The sequence below is a fragment of the Oncorhynchus clarkii genome, chromosome 30 (genome assembly GCF_045791955.1).
Source record: "Oncorhynchus clarkii lewisi isolate Uvic-CL-2024 chromosome 30, UVic_Ocla_1.0, whole genome shotgun sequence".
In the NCBI taxonomy this organism is placed as follows: domain Eukaryota; kingdom Metazoa; phylum Chordata; class Actinopteri; order Salmoniformes; family Salmonidae; genus Oncorhynchus; species Oncorhynchus clarkii.
In genome coordinates, this window is record NC_092176.1 from 15447871 (window position 1) to 15460617 (window position 12747).

The following is a 12747-nucleotide window of genomic DNA, read 5'->3' on the forward strand; positions in this document are numbered from 1 at the left end:
CTGGTTGGTGAACACTGTTGTTTATTCTATTGGTCACTGGATGTCACTGGCGGGTGTCACAGTGCAGAACAGTACATTTGTCCACAAACTCACCCCTTGCTTGTTTCATGTACAGTATTTTGTTAGTGACGTAGTACTGTAAGACAAAAAAATCCATGAGAGTTAGCACATGGAAATGACATTATACTACATACATTATATTATACGGCTTGTTGATATAACAATTTCCAGCAATGACTTTCTAACTAAGTGTGCAAATCAAAGAAAAAAACAGGATGTTCATTTGGCCTTATCATTTTCACAGAAGCGCTAAACTGAATATACACAAGTTCACAAATGCTGCAGGCCATACATTTTTGTAAGTGTAATATAGTACCACCAGAGGGCAGACAAGGCCCATTGTAACATTACAGATGTACTTTAGGACTGAATGCTCCTTAGATTTTATTTAACTAGGCAAGTCAGTTTAGAACAAATTCTTATTTACAATGACAGCCTACCAGGAACAGTGGGTTAACTGCCTTTTTCAGGGGCAGAATTACATATTTTTACCTTGTCAGCTCAGGGATTTGATGCAGCAACCTTTCAGTTACTGGCCCAACGCTCTAACCACTAGGCTACATAGTGACCCCTGTAGATGTGATGTCTACCAGCCTGGTCTCATAGACTAGATAATACCTAACAAAGTAAATTAAAATGAGTATGATCTGTTTGGTATGGTTACATAAGACAGAAGGTTACTTAAGGCAAAATCAAAAGGAGGGTGGTGTATAACGTGAATGTCTAGCAACCCGAAGGTTGCGTGTTCATATCTCGTCGCAGACAACTTTAGCTAATTAGCAGCTTTGCAACTACTTAGCATGTTAGCTAATCCTAGCCTTAACCCAACTCCTGACCTTAACCCCTAGCTAACGTTAGCCACAACATATTGGAATTTGTAACGTATCATAAGTACTGCAAATTCTTAACATATGTTACAATTTACAATTTGTACAATATCATACCAATGATGGACATCTACTAATGAATACATACCAAACGTAACATATCATACTAATTTGAGTGCATCTCTCTCTCTGCCCCCCCTCTCCACAGTGGGCATAGTTTATCTCTATAAAGCTGGGATTCCAGTCCCATCTGCCATTAGTCGGCTAGATATCTGCCTGTTGTCAGTCTGAATTAACAGCTGGGTATCAGGCAGTATACCAACAGAGCTGCTATATTGAAACCTGCTTCCCCCCTGGAATAGTTGCCACCTGCTGAGAGATTATCCCGCTGGTTTGGAAAATGGTGCTGTAGGACAGGGGTTTTCAAACCTCAACTGTTCCATGTATTTGAACTATTCCACTTTTAACTATTCCACAGCTAGCACATCTGATTCCACCTGTCAACTATTCATCAAGCCCTTGAATAGGTGAATCATGTGAGCTAGTTCAGGAAAAATCTGAACAAGTTAAACCTTTGGGGATCCCAGAAAAGAGATTTGAAAACCACACAGGCTACCTGTGAACCAGACAATGAAAAATGATAGAAACAGGTTGAGAACTTTAAGATAACTGTGCTGAAGGAGTATCCCCCAGTATGTATGGTTTCCCTCTCAGATTGGATCTCCAACATTATGCAGAGTGGATATGGCCTGTATACAATACCACCATGAGATACTTGTTTATTGGTTGTCCTTATTCACTCACTTGAAATCTGTGGCATCCAGCAAGTGCCTACTAATGTTTCTACCTCGTAGTACATTAGCTTCATTATGTGCCCTTACTGTACACTTAACATATACACCGTGGCTCACCACTATTCTAATCTAAAACATCCTTTCCTAGTCAACTCTTTATGTATTGCCCTTTGAAATGACCAAATGTTCATGATAATTAATGAACTTTGTCCTGCTAAAGTAAATTGGCCTGGAGTCATGAATTTCAATCTAACATACACGATTGTCATTATTTGTCTTTCTCCTGGTGTTTTTAATTTCAGTATTTGCTGGTCTTTATTGATCCGCAGGCATTGCTGTGCTGATAGAGTAAGTCTGTCACTTGTGATTAATCAAATCTGCATTCATTTGGAAAGTTTTCTCCTTGACTATTTATGAAAGGGCCATAATGATTGATCTGATGCTTAGAAAATGGTTGAGCAGCACTTAAAAACATCAGCATTAATAGCCTCAAAACATCCTTTTTGGATGTTTCCTTTAATTGTTTTTGGGGCTTAGTTTTTTGCAGGAGGGTTGCTGTCTTTTCACAGTTCTAATGTAATAAAGCATCTGTCAAATCTGGCTTCACAGAGGGATTCTGTGCACTATTTCCCTCTATTGAAGGATCTTTTATTGCATCCCCAATGCTGTGCCAGGCATGGAAATTCAAGTCAGTCAGTTACCATTAGACAGGTTTAGCCATATACTGCTTCAATAGAACATCCAACGGATTGGCTGGAATATTATTACATTATTATTGTTGGGTTAAGTTATTCACTATAATATACTATATGGACATGAAGAGTGTTGATAGCGGTGGATATGATAACAAAAATACTCTATATTAGTTGCCTTGCATAAAGTCTAGAGATTGGAGCACAGCTCGGATCTTGTGTGCTACACAACATGTCTCTCAGTATTAACATGGAATAATTATTTCAAATTGCAACGTCAGTCATTATTTCAAATGATTCATGACCATATCAGTCATAAAACAAAGATGCTGTGAGTTTCAATGCAATGAGAAAGAACCAAAAGTGGCAAATACTACAATATAATGTAAAAAATGGTACTTCTACTACTATTATCTTCAAAGTTTACCAATACATTGGCCTAAAGGTGCAGAAATGCATTAGGAAAGTGAGTGCGAAAGGAGCCTCAAATGATTGGTGACGGTGATGGCTCATGAGGATACAGGGTAGGAAGGGAGACCTTGGCAAGTGCTGAGAGACAGGCTGCACTGGCCTGGTTAAACACTCCCAACACACAGACTGGCAAAGTTATATGTTTGCCAAGTATTGGGCACAGTCAGGAACAAGACGCACACATTCGCCCATCTGTTACCAAACACCTCATAGCATACTGCCCAGTGCACAGGCAGTTTATTATACTCAATCTATTCCTCTGAGAGTATACCTGCTATTTGTGCAATGTAAGAGCAGGACTGCTCTTGTGAATACTAAAAGGCTGTCCCGAGCCCCTGTCAGATACAATGGGTTTCTCTCTGTTGTGAATATTAAGAGGATATGTACTGACTGCATCCAGCTTTCAGCCTTTAGTCAACCCAGTCCCAGTTCACTTAAACCCAAACAATTCATTTCAAATAAACATTTTGCCTGTAGCCCGCTGACAGATATGGAAATTGAAACTGATGGGGAGGTCTGCCCTGTATATGTGTTTAGGGATTTTATCTGACATGGGGTACATTTCTGTGGCCATAGAAAAATAATTGTACATTACTTTTTCATAAAATACTGAAAACAACAACAAACCCAACTGCCAGAAAGACATCTCTCCTCTAACTGTCCTTATTTTCTTACAATTCCCAATCAGGGGCGTCATGCACCAATTATTTTAGAGGGAGCACAAAGTACACACAACTCAACCAGGGCCGAATGGGAACAGCCAATTAAGTTGCAGCAGTTTTTTCACCCGTAACCTAACGCAGCGCTCTAGCCCATTAGTGGAAACCAAGACTGTTCTCAGGGCGGGTCTGACTAGCAGAAGTTACTTTTTGTAGCAGGTTAGGAGAATTTAAACGGGCAGGTTAGGATAATTCATGTGGCAGGTTAGGAGAATTAAGTTACGGTTAGGAAAAGGGTTAGTGTTAGCTAAAATTGTCCCCAACCTGACTTGAACATATTGTAAACTGTCGTGGTCAAAACATATATATTCAATAGTTGTAAAGATGGGGAGTGGTCTGTCCATAAGAAAGAGATGCTCTGCTTTTCTGACACTCCACTCCAAAAAGCAAGTCCTGCAGGCTCTAGTTTTGTCTTATCTTGATTATTGTCCAGTCATGTGGTCGAGTGCTCCAAGGAAAGACCTAGTTAAGCTGCAGCTGGCCCAGAACAGAATGGCATGTCTTGCTCTTCCTTGTAATCAGAGGGCTAATATAAATACTATGCATGGCAGTCTCTCTTGGTTAAGAGTTGAGGAAAGACTGACTGCATCACTTCTTTTCATAAGAAACATTAATGCCTTAAAAATTACAAATTGTTTGCATAGTCAACTTACACACAGCTCTGACACACACACACTTACCCCACCAGACATGCCACGTGGGGTCTTTTCACAGTACCCCAATCCAAAACAAATTCTAGAAAGCGTGCAGTATTAAATAGAGCCATTATTGCATGGAACTCCCATCTCATATTGCTCAAATGAACAGCAAACATGGTTTAAAAAAACGAATAAAGCAACACCTCACGGCACAACGCCTCTCCCTTATTTGACCTAGATAGTTTGTGTGTATGTATTAATATGTAGGCTACGTGTGCCTTTTTAAATTGTTATTGATGTAGTTCTGTCCTTGAACTGTTCTTGTCTAATGAAATTCTGTATTATGTTTCATGTTTTGTGTGGACCCCAGGAAGAGTAGCTGCTGCTTTCGCAACAGCTAATGGGGATCCTAATAAAATACCAAAATACATATCTAGCTACAACTAGGTATGCCCTGAGAACAGTCTTGGTTTTCACTGATGTGATGTTGCTAATGCAGCAGACGTAAAACAAACTAATCCCCTGGTCTGATAGTTTCAAACTGATTGGCTGAACAAATGTATTGCCGGCTGCATCTCCCAATCTGAAATACCTCACCATCAAATGCCGACCACATTACCTACCGAGAGAATTGTCTTCGGTCATTATCACTGCCGTGTATATTCCCCCCAAGCCGACACCGTGACAGCTCTCAATGAACTACACTGGACTATGTGCAAACTGGAAACCGCATATCCTGAGGCCGCATTTATTGTAGCTGGGGACTTTAATAAAGGAAATCTGACGAAAAAGGCTGCCAAGATTCTATCAACACATCTCCTGTGCTACACCCACATCACATACCTTGGATAATCAGATCATGCCTCCATTCTTCTCCTCCCCACCTATAGGCAGAAACTTAAACAGAAAGCATCTGTGGTAAGGACTGTTCAACATTGGTCTGACCAATCAGAATCTATGCTTAAAGATTGTTTTGATCACACGGACTGGGAAATGTACCAGGTCGCCTTTGAGAATACCATCAACGTATACACTGATGCTGTGATTGGGTTCATCAGGAAGTGCATAAAGGATGTTATTCCCGCAGTGACAATTTGAATTTATCCAAACCAAAGATGTAGGACGGATGGCAGCATTGGCACAGTACTGAAAGCGGGAACCACTGCATTTACCATGGCAAAGTGGCTGGGAACATAGACGTGTACAAACTGAACAGTTATGACCTCCGAAAAGGCAATCATAGAGGCAAAACGACAGTACGGGGACAAAGTGGATTCGCAATTCAACGGCTCAGACAATCATGGATTATAAAGAGAAATCCAGCCATTTAAAGGACACCGACACCTCACTCCAGATAAGCTAAACACCTAGCTGCCAACACAGGCCTTCTTCGCTCCCTAGGACCGTGTGCTCTTGTTGTCCATGGTCAACGTGAGTAAGTCATTAAAGTGTGTTAATCCTCGCAAGGCTGGCAGCCCGGATGGCATCCTAAGCCGCATCCTCAGAGCATGTGCAGAGCAGCTGGCTGGTGTGTTTCCGGACATATTCAATCTCTCCATATACCAGTCTGTTGTCCCCACTTGCTTCAAGATGTACACCATTGTTCCTGAACCCAAGAAGCAAGATAGCACTCACTTCTGTGATCATGAAGTGCTTTGAGAGGCTAGTTTAAAGACCATATCACCTCCACCTTAACCTAGACCCACTACAATTTTCATACTGCCCCAACAGATCCACCAATGACACATCGCCATTGCACTGCACACTGCCTTATCCCACCTGGACAAGAGAAATACCTATGTAAGAATGCTGTTCATTGAATACAGCTCAGCCTGAACCCCTCCCTGTATCACTGGATCCTGGACATCCTGACGGGCTAATCCCAAGGGATGTAGGTAGACAGCAACACCTCTTCCACAATGCTGGGGCCCCACAGGGGTGTGTGCTCCGCTCTGTACTGTACTCCCTGCTAATCCATGACTGCAGGGCCCCATACAACTCCAACTCAATCATCAAGTTTGCTGTCATCACAACAGTGGTAAGCCTGATTACAAACAATGACGAGACAGCCCACAGGAAGGAGGTGAGAGCCCGGTCGGAGTGGTGCCAGGAAAAAACCTCTCCCTCAACGTCAACGAAACCTTATCGAACTCAGGAGGTTGAAGAAATCAAGCTTGGCCCCTAAGACGCTCACAAACTTCTACAGATGCACCATTGAGAGCATCCTGCTGTATCACTGCCTGGTACAGCAATTTGCACTGTCCGCAACCGCAAGGCTCTCCAGAGGGTGGTGTGGTCAACCCAAAGCGTCATTGGGGGCACACTGCCTGCCCTCCAGGACATCTACAGCACCCGGTGTCACAGGAGGACCAAGAAGATCATCAAGGACCTCAGCCACCCGAGCCACCGCCTGTTCACCCAGCTAGCATCTAGAAGGAGGAGACAGTACAGGTGCATCAAGTCTGGGACCGAGAGGCTTCTATCTCCAGGTCATCAGACTTTTAAACTGTCACCACTAGCCGGCCTCCACCCCATACCCTGCCCTGAACCTTAGTCACTGTTACTAGCTGGCTACCACTAGCCGGTACTCTACCCTGCACTACTTTGCCCTGTGTACATACAGTCATTGAACACTGGACACTTTAATGTGTACATGCTGTTTTACCCACTTTACATGTATATACTGTATCCTAGTCATGGCTCATCCTATAAAACTACTGCTGTACACACCTTTGCTATTCATATAGTGTCCATACTCTCAATACACACCAAACGCATTGTATCAAATCAAGTCAAAGTTTATTTGTCACGTAAACAGATTGCCAGATGTTATCGCAAATGCTTGTGTTTCTAGCTCAATAATACCTAGAAAACAATACCCAAATAATCAAAGGGATGCTGGCCCATGTTGACTCCAATGCTTCCCACAGCTGTGTCAAGTTGGATGGATGTCCTTTGGGTAGTGGACCGTTGTTGATACACACGGGATACTGTTGAGCATAAAAAACCCAGCGGAGTTGCAGTTCTTGACACACAAGGGTGCACCTAACACCTACTACCATGCCCATTCAAAGGCACTTAAATATTTGTTCTTGCCCATTCACCCTCTGAATGGCACACATATACACAATCCATATCTCATTTGTCTCAAGGCTTAGCAATTCTTCTTTAACCTGTCTCCTCCCCTTCATCTACACTGACTGAAGTGGATTGAACAAGTGATATCAATAAGGAAGCATCGCTTTCATCTGGACTCAAATCAAATCAAATTGTATTTGTCACATGCGCCAAATACAAGTGAAATGCACACTTACAAGCCCTTAAACAACAATGCAGTTTTAAGAAAATACCAACAAAAAATTTAAGAGATAAGAATAACAAATAATTAAAGAGCAGCAGTAAATAGCAACAGTGGGGCTATATACAGGGGGTACCGGTATAGAGTCAATGTGCGGGGGAACCGGTGTCAAGGTGATTGAGGTAATATGTACATGTAGGTAGAGATATTAAAGTGACTATGCATACATAATAACAGAGAGTAGCAGCAGCGAAGAAAAGGGGGGGGGGGGCAATGAAAATAGTTATATTTGCCATTTTTGATTAGCTGTTCAGGAGTCTTATGGCTTGGGGGTAAAAGCTGTTTAGAAGCCTCTTGGACCTAGACTTGGCGCTCCGATAACGCTTGCCATGCGGTAGTAGAGAGAACATTCAATGACTAAAAAATTGACAATTTTAGGGCCTTCTGACACCGCCTAGTATAGAGGGCCTGGATGGCAGGAAGCTTGGCCCCAGTGGTGTACTGAGCAGTTGCCATACCAGGCATTGATGCAACCCGTCACTTGATGCAGCTGTAAAACCTTTTGAGGACCCATGCCAAATCTTTTCAGTCTCCTGAGGGGGAATAGGTTTTGGCATGCCCTCCTCACGACTGTCTTGGTGTGCTTGGACCATGCTAGTTTGTTGGTGATGTGGACAGCAAGAAATTTGAAGCTCTCAACCTGCTCCACTACAGCCCCGTCAATGATAACAGGGGTGTGCTCGGTCCTCCTTTTCCTGTAATCCACAATCATCTCATTTGTCTTGATCACATTGAGGGAAAGGTTGTTTTGTCTTAAGGTTGTTTTATCTATGTGGAAAAGGGCAGTGTGGAGCGCAATAGAGATTGCATCATCTGTGGATCTGTTAGGACAGTATGCAAATTGGAGTGGGTCTAGGGTTTCTGGGATGATGGTGTTGATGTGAGCCATGACCAGCCTTTCAAAGCATTTCATAGCTACAGACGTGAGTGCAATGGGTCGGTAGTCATTCAGGCAGGTTACCTTAGTGTTCTTGGGTACAGGGACTGCTTGAAACATGCTGATATTACAGACTCGGACAGGGAGAGGTTGAAAATGTCAGTGAAGACACTTGCCAGTTGGTCAGCACATGCTCGGAGTACACGTCCTTGTAATCCGTCTGGCCCTGCGGCCTTGTGAATGTTGACCTGTTTAAAGGTCTTACTCATGTAACCGATGTGAAATGGCTAGCTAGTTAGTGGGGTGCGTGCTAATAGCGTTTCAATCGGTGACGTCACTTGCTCTGAGACCTTGAAGCAGTTGTTCCCCTTGCTCTGCAAGGGCCGTGGCTTTTGTGGAGGGATGGGTAATGATGCTTCGAGGGTGGCAGCTGTTGATGTGTGCAGAGGGTCCCTGGTTCGAGCCCAGGTAGGGGCGAGGAGAAGGAGGGAATCTACACTGTTACACTCACATCGGCTGAGGAGAGCATGATCACACAGTTGTCCGAAACAGCCAATTCCCTCATGCATGTTTCAGTGTTACTTGCCTGGAGGCGAGCATAGAAATTATTTAGCTTGTTTGGTAGGCTCGTGTCACTGGGCAGCTCTCGGCTGTGCTTCCCTTTGTAGTCTGTAATAGTTCACAAGCTGTGCCACATCAGACGAGTGTCGGAGCCAGTGTAGTATGATTTGATCTTCGTCCTGTATTGACACTTTGAATGTTTGATGGTTTGTCGGAGGGCATAGAGTGATTTCTTATAAGCTTCCAGGTTAGAGTCCCACTCCTTGAAAGCGGCAGCTCTATCCTTTAGCTCAGTGTGAATGTTGCCTGTAATTTATGGCATGTACGTACATTCACTGTGGGGACGATGTCCTCGATGCACTTATTGACATAGCCAGTGACTGATGTGGTGTACCTTATGCAGGTGTGTAACGGGCTTTGCAGACGTGGGTCCCTGGGCTGAATACATTTTATTCAACTGCTGTAAACCCTCCCACTTGCTAGTCAACAGATTTTCTCGTGGAGTTTTCATTCAATTGAGTTTTCACTCACGAGAGAATATGCCGATTTGGCTCTCACCTTCTGTGAGAAGAAGGCAACTCAATTACCACCCCATCGACGGGGGGATTGTGCGATAAATCTCCTGGTAGACGCAGCACTTCCCAGGAGTCACGTGTATCCTCTGTCACAGGAGGAGAAGGCGGCTATGGAAACATATGTCTACGAATCCCTGGGGCAGGGATACCTTCGGCCATCCACTTCACCTGCCTCCTCAAGTAATTTTTTTGTGAAGAAGAAGGATGGAGGTCTGCGCCCGTGTATTGACTATCGAGGTATCAATCAGATCACTGTGAGGTACAGCTACCCGCTGCCTCTCATCGCCAGTGCGATCGAGTCAATGCACGGGGCGCGCTTCTTCACAAAATTGGATCTCAGGAGCGCTTACAACCTGGTGTGTATCCGGGAGGGGGACGAGTGGAAGACGGCATTTAGTACCACCTCAGGGCACTATGAGTACCTCGTCATGCCGCACGGGTTTTTATTTGATTTATTTCACCTTTATTTAACCAGATAGGGTAGTTGAGAACAAGTTCTCATTTACAACTGCGGCCTGGCCAAGATAAAGCATAGCAGTGTGAACAGACAGCAACACAGAGTTACGCATGGAGTAAACAATAAATAAGTCAATAACACAGTAGGAAAAAAAAGAGTCTATATCCATTGTGTGCAAAAGGCATGAGGAGGAAGGCGAATAATTACAATTTAGCAGATTAACACTGGAGTGATAAATGATCAGATGGTCATATGCAGTTAGAGATACTGGTGTGCAAAAGAGCAGAAAAGTAAATAAATAAAAACAGTATGGGGATGAGGTAGGTAAATTGGGTGGGCTATTTACCGATGTACTATGTACAGCTGCAGCGATCGGTTAGCTGCTCAGATAGCAGATGTTTAAAGTTGGTGAGGGAGATAAAAGTCTCCAACTTCAACGATTTTTGCAATTCAGTCACAGGCAGCAGAGAACTGGAAGGAAAGGCGGCCAAACGAGGTGTTGGCTTTAGGGATGATCAGTGAGATACACCTGCTGGAGCGCGTGCTACGGGTGGGTGTTGCCATCGTGACCAGTGAACTGAGATAAGGCGGAGCTTTACCTAGCATGGACTTGTAGATGACCTGGAGCCAGTGGGTCTGGCGACGAATATGTAGCGAGGGCCTAGAGCATACAGGTCGCAGTGGTGGGTGGTATAAGGTGCTTTAGTAACAAAGCAGATGGCACTGTGATAAACTGCATCCAGTTTGCTGAGTAGAGTATTGGAAGCCATTTTGTAGATGACATCGCCAAAGTCGAGGATCGGTAGGATAGTCAGTTTTACTAGGGTAAGTTTGGCGGCGTGAGTGAAGGAGGCTTTGTTGCGAAATAGAAAGCCGATTCTAGATTTGATTTTGGATTGGAGATGTTTGATATGAGTCTGGAAGGAGAGTTTACAGTCTAGCCAGACACCTAGGTACTTATAGATGTCCACATACAGTGCCTTGCGAAAGTATTCGGCCCCCTTGAGCTTTGCGACCTTTTGCCACATTTCAGGCTTCAAACATAAAGATATAAAACTGTATTTTTTTGTGAAGAATCAACAACAAGTGGGACACAATCACGAAGTGGAACGACATTTATTGGATATTTCAAACTTTTTTAACAAATCAAAAACTGAAAAATTGGGCGTGCAAAATTATTCAGCCCCTTTACTTTCAGTGCAGCAAACTCTCTCCAGAAGTTCAGTGAGGATCTCTGAATGATCCAATGTTGACCTAAATGACTAATGATGATAAATACAATCCACCTGTGTGTAATCAAGTCTCCGTATAAATGCACCTGCACTGTGATAGTCTCAGAGGTCCGTTAAAAGCGCAGAGAGCATCACGAAGAACAAGGAACACACCAGGCAGGTCCGAGATACTGTTGTGAAGAAGTTTAAAGCCGGATTTGGATACAAAAAGATTTCCCAAGCTTTAAACATCCCAAGGAGCACTGTGCAAGCGATAATATTGAAATGGAAGGAGTATCAGACCACTGCAAATCTACCAAGACCTGGCCGTCCCTCTAAACTTTCAGCTCATACAAGGAGAAGACTGATCAGAGATGCAGCCAAGAGGCCCATGATCACTCTGGATGAACTGCAGAGATCTACAGCTGAGGTGGGAGACTCTGTCCATAGGACAACAATCAGTCGTATATTGCACAAATCTGGCCTTTATGGAAGAGTGGCAAGAAGAAAGCCATTTCTTAAAGATATCCATAAAAAGTGTTGTTTAAAGTTTGCCACAAGCCACCTGGGAGACACACCAAACATGTGGAAGAAGGTGCTCTGGTCAGATGAATCCAAAATTGAACTTTTTGGCAACAATGCAATGGCGTAAAAGCAACACAGCTCATCACACTGAACACACCATCCCCACTGTCAAACATGGTGGTGGCAGCATCATGGTTTGGGCCTGCTTTTCTTCAGCAGGGACAGGGAAGATGGTTAAAATTGATGGGAAGATGGATGGAGCCAAATACAGGACCATTCTGGAAGAAAACCTGATGGAGTCTGCAAAAGACCTGAGACTGGGACGGAGATTTGTCTTCCAACAAGACAATGATCCAAAACATAAAGCAAAATCTACAATGGAATGGTTCAAAAATAAACATATCCAGGTGTTAGAATGGCCAAGTCAAAGTCCAGACCTGAATCCAATCGAGAATCTGTGGAAAGAACTGAAAACTGCTGTTCACAAATGCTCTCCATCCAACCTCACTGAGCTCGAGCTGTTTTGCAAGGAGGAATGGGAAAAAAATTCAGTCTCTCGATGTGCAAAACTGATAGAGACATACCCCAAGCGACTTACAGCTGTAATCGCAGCAAAAGGTGGCGCTACAAAGTATTAACTTAAGGGGGCTGAATAATTTTGCACGGCCAATTTTACAGTTTTTGATTTGTTAAAAAAGTTTGAAATATCCAATAAATGTCGTTCCACTTCATGATTGTGTCCCACTTGTTGTTGATTCTTCACAAAAAATACAGTTTTATATCTTTATGTTTGAAGCCTGAAATGTGGCAAAAGGTCGCAAAGTTCAAGGGGGCCGAATACTTTCGCAAGGCACTGTATTCTAGGTCGGAACCATCCAGGGTGGTGATGCTAGTCGGGCGTGCGGGTGCAGGCAGCGAACGGTTGAATAGCATGCATTTGGTTTTACTAGCGTTTAAGAGCAGTTGGAGGCCACGGTAGGAG